The sequence below is a fragment of the Oryx dammah genome, unplaced genomic scaffold, assembly GCF_014754425.2.
Source record: "Oryx dammah isolate SB20612 unplaced genomic scaffold, SCBI_Odam_1.1 HiC_scaffold_27, whole genome shotgun sequence".
Lineage (NCBI taxonomy): Eukaryota > Metazoa > Chordata > Mammalia > Artiodactyla > Bovidae > Oryx > Oryx dammah.
In genome coordinates this window covers 109,210,854-109,225,108 of record NW_024070211.1, presented here as the reverse complement: position 1 = coordinate 109,225,108, position 14,255 = coordinate 109,210,854, and the positions used below count along the sequence as shown (strand labels likewise).

Sequence of the window (14,255 nt, the reverse complement as noted above, 5' to 3'; positions counted from 1 at the left end):
ATTGTTTTCATAAGCATGTAAGGACTTCCTCCAAACTGTACTACCTGGTGGAGAATGACAGGGTAAAGTGAAAAGCAGAAGAAACAAAGGTACTTAGTATAAACAGCATTCAAAACAATGAACTATAAAAATCTGTCTATCTGTTCAAAACAGAGACTAAATGAAATGTTTATGCTTTTGTGAAAATTATGTCTTAAAGCTAGTAGCTCAGTAAGCTCAGTAAGCAATGAATGATATTTTAAATCGAGTGAAATTTTTATAGATTCACAGAGTTATAGGAAATAATACACAGAGATACATGTTTTCCCCACAGTAACATTTTACAAAACTATAGTATAATAGCACAGCTGTAGGGTAAAAAGCATAACAATGCTGACACAATCGACATTTCCCCAGTTCTAGCAGTACTCATTTGTGTGTATTTATTTAGTTCTACAAAATTTTATTAAATATATAGGTACATATTATCTACCACCATTCCTTATCAATTTTACACACACCACAACCACAGGTAAGAAGAGTCAACAATGAAAGCATGGAAGACTGCCCAAATCACCAACAATTTGAAAAATACAAATCCTATGTATTTATTCATTATTGTATGGAAAAGGGGGGTTACAAACTATTTTTTCTGCAACCTCCTCCATTTTTTATTTCTAGAAGATACAATATATATATACTAACAAACTAAAATTTGTTTCATATGAGACAAAAAGAGGCCTTTCAATCCAGGAAGATTATAGACACAGACTTCCTGAAAACAATAAAACAAAACAAAACTTCTTAATTTTAATAGCTTGCTAAGTTTGTTGCATTTTTATTTGTATAAAATTTCAATGTATGCACATCTGAAGTTGAGAATACACTGGATCCATAAATCTGAGGAAACTATCTTATCTCAAAGAAAAATATTAAATTATTATTGATACTTAGTACCTGATTATCTTTTATCTTCTAAATAACTTGTGCAGGCCTTCTTAAATTCTCTACATTTGGAGGCAGAAAAAAGAGGAGATTTAGAGACTTAGTTATTTTCCTCCATAAAAAACTTCTAAAGTTAGCTGTTTAGCCACAATATCCCAAAGATTTCCATTCTCAGAAAAAGAGTATAGATAGCACTGCCTAGAACATATCAAATTGTTTACAATTATAGTTGATCTCCTATTTACCATATTCTTAAAAACTCCTTATTTGAAAAACAGGTAAATATTATGAAAGCTTAGAAAGTACTTCCTAATACCCTTAATCTTCTAGATAAAATCTTTGATGATTTTCCAAGTTTCTCAATTCTAGGGCATACTGTAAACAATCATAATTCTGAGACTTTGCAATCACAATAAATGGTATCACTAATTTATGGAGTTAGGACTATAAGTAGAAGCTACTAGGATAGCTGTTTGCTCTTTTTTTTTTTTTGCTGTTGTTTAAGTGCTGCTTATATGGGTAAGTTTACTTTGGGAAAACATTAAACTCCACTTAGATTTGTGTAGTTTCTGGTATGTTATGTTACACTAAATTTACTTTGTTAAAACTTTATCTAAAACAAATTTCTTAGGGTTCCTGGTGTCTCCTCCAAAGCAGGAGACACGGGTTCGATCCCTCATCCAGAAAGATCCTACATGCTGCAGAGCACTAAGCCCAGACACCACAACTACTGAGCCTGTGCTCTGGAGCCCGGGAGCTGCAACTGCTGAGCTCACATGCCCTGGACCCAGTGCTCCACAGTAAGAGGAGCCACTGCAAGAAGAACCCCGTGCCCCACAACTAAGAGTAGCCCCGCATTTGCCACAACCAGAGAAAAGCCCGAGCAGCAGGGAAGACCCAGCCCAGCCAAAAATACATAAATAAATATTATTTAAAAATAAAATTCTTATTTCTCTACCACTGATTCTCTCAAAACAGTAAACACCATTATCCAACCCGGCTGCTACCACTGAAGAAAACATATATTTTATTGAACTCAGTATGTCCAAAATATTATTCCAACCTATAATCAACATAACATGCTGTTAATGAAGATTCACATTCTCTTTCTGTTACTATCCTGTGCTAAGTTGCTTCAGTCATATCTGACTCTGTGTGACCCCCTATGGACTGTATGTAGCCTGCCAGGCTCCTCTGCCCACGGGATTCTCCAGGCAAAAATAATGGAATGATGTGCCACGTTACCAAGTCTTACAAGTCTTGGAAATCAAGCAGGTTTTTATTTTATTTTTTGGCCTTATTGTGAGGCTTGTGGGATCTTTGTTCCCTGACCAGGAATCACACCTGGGCCACTGCAGCAGAGGAGTCAGGTTCTAACCACTGGACCGCCAGGGAATTTCCAGAAGTCAGTGTTTATGCCACATTTCAAATGTTCTACAACCACACGTGGCTGGTGGCTACTGTACTGGACAGCATGGTTCTAAATACTTCAGCTCATGTTGATCTCTACAACTTTATGGAACATTCCCAAGTTGGCTTCAGCCACACTGGAGATCCTGCTGTTCTTCAAAAGTCTGGGCTCAGTCATGCTCTTTGCAATCCCATGGACAGCAGCCCACCAGGCTCCTCTGTCCATGGGATTTCCCAAGCAAGAACACTGGCCACTCCAGTAGCCATTCCCTTCTCCAGGGGATCTTCCCAACCTGGGGATCGAGTCCACATCTCCTGAATCGGCAGGTCGAATCTTTACCACTGTGCCACCCGGGAAGACTGAACAGCCAAGGCCCATCCTTGGTCAAGTCTTTCGAATTTGCCGTGCCCTCTGGGGAAGGCTCTTACCCCGGCTCTTCCCACGGCCACGCCTCCACTTCTGTCAGTGCTCAAGGATCACCTCCTCGTGGAAAGCACTCTTTGCCAGTATATCCACAGAGGCAGGCCCTATCCCCCAGCTCTTTGTATGCCCTTGTTCTGCTCTACTTTTCTTCCTAGCACTTATTGCTACTTGATACCTTAAGTGTTTATATATTTTCCTCTTACTAGAATGTAAGCTTCATGATGTAAGAGACCGCTTCAGTTTTGCTCCCCTCTTAATTCCGAAGTGCCTCAAACAGTACTTGATTATGGCAGGAAACCAATATTTAATAAATCAATAAACATACAAGGAAGACTAGGCATGTGTGAGAATGCTTTTCTGCAACATTGCAATAACATTAAAAGGAAACACCCAAAATGTCCCCAAATGAGATAATATCTGAGTAAACTGTGGTATATACATGCTATTTAATACTATAAAACAGTTTAAAAAGTCTTTACGCACACTATCCAAAACACCTGTTTAGGTGAAAAGAAAAAACAAAGTTGCATTCAAGTATTTTTTTTTAATACCCTAAAATAATAGTCTGCTTCCACAGAGAGAAAGGTCTTGAGATAAATAGCAAAAGTTCAAACAGTAAGTACTCTATAGGGGTACAGGAGTAAGGATGGAAGTCAATGAGGGTCTTTAACTATAATGTTTGAATTTGCAACAAGAATATGTTCACGTATTAGTTTCCAATTTAAAGAAAGACATATCTCCAAAGTAAAATAAAATAGCAGAAAATATGTGAAAATATTTAGAGCTTATTTCTAAGTGAAAGAGTCATAGACGATTTTTGTTTTAGTTTTTTCATTTTCCAAGTTTTCTATGACAAATACACACCTGTAAAAGTAACTCTTCAAAAGAGCATTCAAGACTTAACATATTTTTAAAGTGTTTCACTTTCAGGCTTACTACTGTTGTTTCATATTTAAATCTAGAAGATTTCAGGAAATTATTTTTCTTTTCACAAAACTGTGTACCCCTCCAAAGGAAGGGTACATTTGCTCCAAAGGAAGCAAGGAAAAATACTTGAGTATTTACCTAAATAAACTTTGGATGTTAAGTAAATTTTCAGGTTCACTAACAATGAAATAAATAATGGAGACAAACTTGAGAGTCCTTTGGACTGCAAGGAGATCCAACCAGTCCATCCTAAAGGAAATCAACCCTGAATATTCATTGGAAGGACTGTTGCTCAAGCTGAAGCTGCAATACTTTGGCCACCTGATGTGAAGAGCTGACTCACTGGAAAAGATCTGATGCTGGGAAAAACTGAAGGCAGGAGGAGAAGGAGGCGGGCAGAAGATGAGACAATTAGATAGCATTACCAACTCAGTGGACATGAACTTGAGCAAACTCCAGGAGATGGTGGACAATAGGGCAGCCTGGTCTGCTGCAGTCCTTGGGATTGCACAACTTAGTGATTGAACAACAAATAATAAAGAAATAAATAACGGAGACAAACAGATTTGATCTCATGAAAAAATGTATTATTTCTGTTTTTCAAAGGGAAATTAGAAAGTAAAAAATCGGGGGAAGTATTTCCAAACATGATGTGCTAGTTTCCTTATTGCAGAACACTGGCAAGGCCCATCCTACTTCCCGAAGAGCATGAAGCACCTTTGGTCCCGATATATAAACACCAGTCCATGTGACAACCACGAGCAGCCCTCTCACTGTCCCTCTTCCCCTCCTGGAGGACTCTACGGTCCATGCAGGAAACAATTAAAAGCATAAAGGCTACCAGGGGAATATAAACAAACAATTCATTAAAAAATGAAATAAAAAATATAAACAGTATGAAAACTTTGGCTAAGCAACTTGGCACTGTAGACCAAGAATATATTCATAATCATTCTAACCTTTAACACTTTAGTAATTCAAACTCTTTGAATGTCTCTGTTGCTGCTAAGTCACTTCAGTCCAACTCTGTGCGACCCCATAGACGGCAGCCCACCAGGCTCCCCCGTCCCTGGGATTCTCCAGGCAAGAACACTGGAGTGGGTTGCCATTTCCTTCTCCAAGGCATGAAAGTGAAAAGGGAAAGTGAAGTGGCTCAGTCGTGTCTGACTCTTAGCGACCCCATGGACTGCAGCCTACCAGGCTCCTCCATCCATGGGATTTTCCAGGCAAGAGTACTGGAGTGGGGTGCCATTGCCTTCTCCGCTGAATGTCTCTAAAGGCAGCCATTTAAAATAAAATCTTCTTTAAAGAAAGTCAAAGTGAAATCGCTCAGTCATGTCTGACTCTTTGTGACCCCATGGACTGTAGCCCACCAGGCTCCTCCAACCATAGAAATTTCTAGGCAAGAGTACCGGAGTGGGTTGCCATTTCCTTCTCCAGGGGATCTTCCCAACCCGGGAATCGAACCCTGGACTCCCGCATTGCGGGCAGATGCTTTACCGTCTGAGCCACCAGGGAATAGTAATTAGGAACAATCTAACAGTTCATACAGCTTAAAAAAAAAACAAACAGACATAAGACCTAAATAGACATTTCTCCAAAGAAGACATACAGATGTTCCAAAATACACATGAAAAGGTGCTGAATATCGCTAATTATTAAAAGAATTGCAAATCCAAACTACAATGAGGTATCACTTCACACCAGTCAGAATGGCCATAATCAAAAAATCAGGGCTTCCCTGGTGGCTCAGTGGTGAAGAATCTGCCTGCCAATGCATTCGATCCCTGATCTGGGAAAATCCCACCTCCCTTGGAGCAGTTAAGCCCAAATGCCCCAGTAGCAATTAAGCTATTGAGAGTATGCTCTAGAGCCCAGGAGCTCCAACAAGAGAAGCCACTGCAATGAGAAGCCAGTGCATCACAGACCCAGCAGGGCCAAAAATAAAATTATTTTGAAAACACTTACAAACAACCAATGCTGGAGAGGCTGCAGAGAAAAGATAACCCTCCTACACTGTTGATGAGAATGTAAACTGGTATAGCTACTATGAAAAATAGTATACAGGTTCCTTAAAAAAACTAAAAACTGAATTACCATATGATCCAGCAATCCCACTCCCAGGTATAAAATCACAGAAAAACACCGTTCAAAAAGATACATGCTCATTTCAGCAGTATTTACAACAGTCAAGACATGGAAGCAACCTAAATGTTGGTCGATAGATGAATGAATAAAGAAGATGTGGTATACATACAAGATGGACTATTACTCAGTCATAAAAAGAATGAAATCCCAAGTGCTGCCACATGGATGGTCTTAGAGATTATCATATTAACTGAAGTAAGTCAGAGAAAGACAAATATCATGGCATCACTTATATGTGGAATCTTAAAAAATGATACAAATGAACTTATTTACAAAACAGAAATAAACTCATAGAAAATAAACTTATGGTTACTAAAGGGGATGCGGAGGGAGGGAGTTAGAAGTTGGGAATTATATACACAAAGACACACTGCTGCTGCTGCTGCTAAGTCACTTCAGTCGTGTCCGACTCTGTGTGACCCCATAGACGGCAGCCCACCAGGCTCCCCCGTCCCTGGGATTCTCCAGGCAAGAACACTGGAGTGGGTTGCCATTTCCTTCTCCAATGCATGAAAGTAAAAAATGAAAGTGAAATTGCTCAGTCGTGTCCAACTCTTAGCAACCCCATGGACTGCAGCCCACCAGGCTCCTCTGTCCATGGGATTTTCCAGGCAATGTGTCTTTATATCAACTAGGACCTACTTTATATCAACAAGGACCTACTGTATAGAATAGGGAACTATACTCAGTATCTTGTAATAATCTATAATGGAAAAGAATCTGAAAAAGAATACACACACACACAACTGAATCACTCTGCTGTACACTTGCAACTAACACAACATTGTAAATTAACCATACTTCTATAAAAAATAAACAAAACAAAAAAATAACCTAAATGTCTAACATGACAAGTAAATTAAGAACTATTCATTTGATGGACTGCTACGCTGCTTATGAAAACATAAATTTTAATATGACATGGAAAAAATGTTTAAGTAAAAAAATAGCAAAATTATGTAGTGAAAAGGATTTTAATAGTAAAAAAATTCATATGTCACTATAGTGCTTTTTATAATAGTAAAAAAAGAAGTTGTATAGTGATAGAAATTGGTTAAATAAACGCTATCATCATGAAATGGATGGTATTCATCTATCCATTGGAAATCATATTCTTACATGTTAAAATAACAGAGGTAACATTTTTCACCAACTGGATTGAAGGAAATAAAAAATGCTGACCTCATATATTACTGACGCTATCAAAGGGGTAAGTCTGATAATCCTTTGCCAACGTGACAACACACATCACAAATGCATTAACGACCCTTTGACTCAATAACCCTATTCCGAGGAATTTATGTATCATTCGCGAAATAAGGTATGAACAAGGTCATACAAGGCACCATCACTTGCAATAGTTAAAAGGCCATAAACCTAACTGTACCTAAAGGAGGAAGAGGTTACATAAATCATATGACCTCCGTAAAAGTTACTGGCTGTAAGAAGGAATGAGGAAGCTGGTTATCTGCTATCTCCCAGGCCTTTTAAGTAAAAAACAAAAAACAAACAACAACAAACTACAGAAACGTATATGGTATATTTTCTTTGTATTTTTTTCAAAAGAACTTTTAAAGAAAATGTGTTTTGTCTAATACAGACGCATCTGGTGGGAGAGGAAATGGGTAGCTGGGGAAGATGGGTAAGATTGTTTTTACTGTATAACTTTTCAGTTTTATGCCACTACTAATACTAAAGCACACTAATACTACCGTTAAAAGTTCTTTAAAAATAAAACTGAAAAAGAAAAATTATCAAAGACCACTCACAGATGAGAAGATATTCATAATATATTAGGTGAAAGAAAGCAAGTTAGCAAGCAGTATTATCTGTAAGATTCCAATTTTACACATATCAAATGTACATAAAAAAGATCATTCAATAAAAAACGGAAATTCTGCCATTTGCAACAACACGGTTGGACCTTAAAGACAATAAGCTAAGTGAAATTAAGTCAGACAGAGAAATACTGTATGATCTTACTTGTATGTGGAATCTGAAAGTAAATTGAAAAATATATTCACACATGCACAAACACACCGAACTCAGAACGATACCAGATTTACGGTTCCCAGAGGCAGGGCCTAGGCTTGAGGGAACTGGATGAAATGGTTACAAGGTACAAACTTTCAGTTATAAGATAAGTAACTCCTAGGGATGTAATATACAACATTGTTAACACAGTTAGCACTGCTGTATGGTATATTTGAAAGCTGCTAAGAGAATAAAGTTCTAAAAGTTCTCACCACAAGGAAAAAGCATCACTTCCCCCCTTGTATCTGTATGAGATGCTGGATGTTAAACTGAACTTATTGTGGCAATCATTCTTCAATGTGTAAGTCAATTCATTATGTTATGCAATTTACACTTGCACAGTGCTATACCTCAATAAAACTAAAAGGAAAAACAGGATTTACATCAAAATATTAATCATGAATTATGCAGCATTACTTACAGACATGGAAATAACTTAAATGTCCCCTGATAAGGGGATAAAGAAAATGTGTCACACATACACATTGAGGAATATTATTTAGTCACAAAAAAGGAAGAAAATCCTTCCACTTGTGACAACATGGATGGGCCTCAGGGACACTGTGTTACGTGAAAACAGTCAGGCAGAGAAAAACAAACACTGTACAATCTCATACATGGAATCATAAAACAAAACAAAAAACCCCCCAAATCTGAACTTATAAAGTCCCAAGAAAATAGTGTGCATGTATGCATGCCAAGTCTCTTCAGTTGGTCCGACTCTTCGAGACCCCATGGACTGTAACCCACCAGGCTCCTCTGTCCACGAGATTCTCCAGGCAAGATACTGGAGGGGGCTGCCATGCCCTCCTCCAGGGGATCTTCCCAACCCAGGGATCAAACCCATGTCTCTTACATCTCCTGCACTGCATGGCTAGCACCACCTGGGAAACCACAAGAATATAGGGTACAGCATGGCGAGTAATACTGTGCTCTGTATTTGAAAGTTGTTAAACAGATGATCTTGTCACAATGAAAAAAAAAATTTGTATGTGAGGTGAATGGTAACTAGACTTACTATGGTGATCATTTTGCAATATATACATAGTCACATACACATGGGCTTTGCTCATAGCTCAGCAGGTAAAGATCTGCCTGCAATGTAGAAGACCAGGGTTTGATTCCTGGGTCAGGAAGATCCCCTGAAGAAGGGAATGGCTACCCACTCCAGTATTCTTGCCCAGAGAATCCCAGGGACAGAGGAGTGTGGCAGGCTACAGTCCACGGGGTCGCAAGAGTTAGACATGACTAAGCAACTAAATGATCACCGCCATCAATCACATACACAGTGAATTATACACACATAATCATATACACAGTGATCATGTTGTACATCTGGAACAAATTTAAAGTTATGTGTCAATTACACTTAAAACAAAAGGGTACACAACAAAATATTAACACTGATAATATCTGGGTCATGAATTAAGGGTAATTGTTATGTATTTGTTTTCTAAATTTTCTTCAACAGGTATAATTTTATAATCAAGAAAATATTTTTAAGAAATACTAACAAAATGAGATAATTTTCTTATTAAAATAGAAAAGATCTTTTAAAAGAATAATTCCCAATACAGTAAGCAAATCCACTGGAAATGTATGTAAAAACTATTTATACCTCAAACTGGTTTATACCTTAAAAATTCAATTGCTAGGAATCTACTGTAAGGAACTATCTTAGAAAGCCTTCATGTATAAAGTTGGCCATGTTAGTGCTCCTTTTATACTATCCAAAGTAACCTTTTCAGTATTATGAAAAATGATAGTTGAACAAAATATCACAGCTGTTGAAGCAATGCTTACAGTGATCAATAACTTGGAAATGCTCATAATTTGTTAAAAATGCTCGATATAAAACAATAATGTGGTATTATTACAATCACATAAACTACTCCTTCAAATTCAGAGATTTACAAAAGAGAAAAAAGACTGAAAAGAAATAATTACTACAGTATTTGGTTTCAAGACTGGAGGGTGGGGATATATGTATGTATATGTATAGCTGATTCACTATATGTGAATCACAGAAACTAACACAACATTGTAAGCCAACTATATTCCAATTACAAAAAAAAAACCTGAAGAGTATTTTTGCCTCACTGTACTTCTTTCTACTTCTTTAATAAACATAACTGCTATTATAAAAAAAAATTCATAATATAATAAAAAATGTACATACAATCTAAGATTATAATGTACATGTCTGTGTGGTTATAATATGCATTTAGGTAACATCACACAGGGATACTTTTCTTAGAAACAGATTTAAATGGTATCTTGAAATAACAAATCAAATATGCTTTAAATTTAAGAAACATGAAAGCAAATTATTATTAAAAGCACTATATAAATACCTTAAGTATATAAATGTTCTAACATTAATAGCTAATGAAGAACAATGATGACACAAAAGATGGTCAATGCTATGTCTCTAACATTACTGATATCAGATTTTATCTAATCAGAAATAGGATACAGTATTCCCTCTTTAATTATGATTTCCTGTTATTACACTATCTAAAAAATGCAACACAAACATCTAGTCCATTTTTTTTTCTTTTTAAGGAGTAAAGAGGTGGCATTAGTGGTAAAGAACTTGCCTGCCAATGCAGGATATCTAAGAGATGCAGTTCGATCCCCGAGTGGGGAGGAACCCTGGAGGAGGGCATGGCAATCCACTCCAGTACTCTTGCCTGGAGAACCCCCTGGACAGAGGAGCCTGGTGGGCTACAGTCCCTAGGGTTGCACAGAGTCAAACATACCTGAAGCAACTCAGCATGTATGCAAAGAGAAAACAATACCGATAGATACCAAAAACACAATTCAGGACAAAAATCAAGTCTACACAATTTTCAAGCCTATGCAATTTTCAGTAAAATAAGTCACAAATTTCCTAAAAATAGTTCACAAAGAAAGCTTTCAGAGCAATAATCTGCAGGTGAACTGTTCACTGCATAGCTGTTTAATCTAAATGAGTTGCAGCTATTCCTGTAAAATGTAGCTATATTTTTTCTTTAAAAAAAATCATTGTATCGTGAAACATGCCCCATTCCTGTACAGCAATCAGCATAGTATACCCCATTAGATGAGGTACATATGTTCCCGTCTGACCTAGTTTCCACTACTGCATGTTAGCTGTTACCATTTATCATTTACTTGAGCTCTTGAATTCACCTCACCTGCCTGACTCCCTCCAAAATCTGAGTATTTGATACTTACTTCCATCTACTTTATTTACAAAGAAAATACTTTTAAAGATAATCAGTAAAGCTAACAAGCGCATGAAAAAAGTTGAGTAAAATTAAGCCATAACTTTTAACATTTTAATGTATATTCTTTAAGTTTCTTCTAAGCAGATAGAATTATAAATATTTTATCAACGGTATCAACTCACTTTAATATGTCAATAATATATAATGCAATAAAATTTCAAAATATTAAATGCTAGGATGTATGATACGCCATGTGCTCTTGCGCTCAGTTGTGTCCAACTCTTTGTGACCCCATGGACTGCAGCCTGCCAGGCTCCTCTGGCCCTGACATTCTGCAGGCAAGAACACTGGCGTGGGTCAGCATTCTCTGCCCTAAGGGATCTTCATGACCCAGGGATCGAGTCTGTGTCTCTTATGTGCCCTGTATTGGCAGGTGGATTCTTTACCACTGCTCCACCTGAAACTTCTGCAACAAACATATTTCATAAAAATATCAGAAACATATTCATAAGTAAAAAGTTTAATCCTGTAGCTTCAGGCATGAAATAATTTCCATATTCACCTAAAGTAACATGAAGGTTGGAGGTGGGGGGCAGAAGGACATAGGCAACTAATTATTAAAACATATAGTAAAAAACCACAGTATTTGTAATTGTGCTTTGTTGCTGAGTCACGTCTAACTCTTTGCAACCCCGTGAACTGTAGCCCACCAGGCTCCTCTGTCCATAGGGATTCTTCAGGCAAGAATCCTGGAGTGGGTTGCCATGCCTTCCTCTAGGGGATCTTCCCAACCCAGGGATTGAACCCAAGTTTTCTGCATTACAGGAAGATTCTTTACCAGCTGAGCCACCAGGGAAGCCCCGAAGTGAAAGTGAAATTTGTAATTAGCAATAAATAACGCAGTGACTTTATTACATTCTTTAATACATGGAATTACATTCATAATTCCAAGAATTACTTGGAAGTTTCACACAATCTGAGGGAGTCTGCAGAGTACCAAGTCTTGAAAATGGAGACAGTAAATACTCTTAACTATTGCGATGACAGGCAGGTCTTTGCCCTTTCTGATTCCCTTGGTTAATTCCTAATTGTCCTTAAAGATTGAACACAGCCAAAGTACAGTCTAGGAATTTCACCCTGACTCTCTGAAGTTAAAATGATTGTTGAATTTTATTTTCATTATCATAAATTTGTCTGGAGAAGGAAACGGCAACCCACTCCAGTATTCTTGCCTAGAGAATCCCATAGACAGAGGCGCTGGCGGGTTACAGTCCATAGGGTCGCAAAAGAGTCAGACAAAACTTAACAACTAAACAATAACAAACTCCTTGAACTCAGAACCTTTCTATCTTCAACACCAAGCACAATGCCTGGTCCAGCACGACACTGACAAATAGAATGCTAGTTAAGGCTTGAGCAGAAGACTTACCCAGTGCCTCTTCTCCCATATGCTTCCCACAGGGAGTACTGCTAATATGTATCTGTAGTAAGTAAATCCTCTCAGCCTATTCCACAACTGAAAGGAGCTTATTCTTTAGATATGCCTACTGGGGCTGCATTCTGTTAACAAAGTGTCTATTTTCTTTTCTTTAAACAGAATCCACTATAAGAGAGCATTTTCAGTTCAAGAGCAAGAAATAAAGATGGGAAGCTCTCATCTGTTTAAGTTTAATAAAACAGGTAGCAATTTTCATAGAAGACTTGCACCTCTAAGTGCAATCATATTAAGTTAAACTAATTAAAAATATAGCAGATATTGAAGACTTTCAAAGATAGCAATCTAACATCACATTTTACATTATTCTCTACCTTATGGGGAAACAGTGGAAACAGTGTCAGACTTTATTTTTTGGGTCTCCAAAAACACTGCAGATGGTGACTGCAGCCATGAAATTAAAAGACGCTTACTCCTTGGAAGAAAAGTTATGACCAACCTAGAAAGCATATTCAAAAGCAGAGACATTACTTTGCCAACAAAGGGCCATCTAGTCAAGGCTACGGTTTTTCCAGTGGTCATGTATGGGTGTGAGAGTTGGACTGTGAAGAAGGCTGAGCGCCAAAGAATTGAGGCTTCTGAACTGTGGTGTTGGAAAAGACTCTTGAGAGTCCCTTGGAATGCAAGGAGATCCAACCAGTCCATTCTGAAGGAGATCAGCCCTGGGATTTCTTTGGAGGGAAAGATGCTGAAGCTGAAGCTCCAGTACTTTGGCCACCTCATGCGAAGAGTTGACTCATTGGAAAAGACTCTGATGCTGGGAGGAATTGGGGACAGAAGGAGAAGGGGACGGCAGAGGATGAGATGGCTGGATGGCATCACTGACTCGATGGACGCGAGTCTGAGTGAACTCCGGGAGTTGGGTGATGGACAGGGAGGCCTGGAGTGCTGCGATTCATGGGGTCGCAAAGAGTCGGACACGACTGAGCGACTGAACTGAACGACCTTAATGTAGTTCACAGAAATCAAATGAGAAATAAAAACAGATTGGTTAAAATATCTAAATACATTTATGAATGCCAGGTTGTTAGTGAACTAAGTACAAATAAGTTGACATTCTGGGGTGTCAGAAAAGGCAACTATGATCTTCCATATAGTTCCTTTTCCCTTAGTGTCTCTGATAGTCACAAACCTCTGCACTGATAAAAACATGGTTAACAGTGTACAGGCAGTTAGTAGGGCTTCCCTGGTGGCTCAGATGGTAAAGAATCTTCCTGCAATGCAGTAGACCTGGGTTTGCCCTGAGTCAAGAAGATCCCCTGGAGAAGAGAATGGCCATCCACTCCAGTATTCTTGCCTGGAGAATTCCAAGGACAGACAAGACTGGTGGGCTGCACTCCCTGGGTCGCGAACAGTCAGGCTCAACTGAGCAACTAACTCACTTCACTTTCAGGCACTTACTAAATTCCTAAATCCTTCAGGAAACTTAAAAAGAGAAAAGCTGGTATGACGCCAAGTTTGGTGTTAAATAACTTACTGCACGTACAGTCTGGGAGACATAAAAATCTAGTACAACTATGCTGCTGCTGCTGCTAAGTCGCTGCAGTCGTGTCTGACTCTGTGCGACCCCACAGACGGCAGCCCACCAGGCTCCCCCGTCTCTGGGATTCTCCTGGCAAGAACACTGGAGTGGGTTGCCATTTCCTTCTCCAACAACTATGCTAGTGCAAACTAAAAAGCA

General features: G+C 38.3%; 1 protein-coding gene across 4 annotated transcripts in view; it reads right to left on the bottom strand.

Annotated features, from left to right (window-relative positions):
• Window positions 1-13,222, bottom strand: part of PPIG (peptidylprolyl isomerase G) — a 38,500-nt gene extending 25,278 nt beyond the window's left edge. The window contains exons 1-2 of one of the 4 annotated variants that reach the window (XM_040229287.1): window positions 13,212-13,222; window positions 12,781-12,786 (exon numbers count right to left, since the gene is read on the bottom strand). The gene's annotated coding sequence lies outside the window, so the exon portion shown is untranslated. Of the gene's footprint in view, window positions 1-936; window positions 1,492-12,780; window positions 12,787-13,211 lie in introns of those variants that run through there. The other 3 variants (XM_040229288.1, XM_040229286.1, XM_040229289.1) reach the window with 3 other exon arrangements.
• Window positions 13,223-14,255: the final 1,033 nt, after the last annotated feature.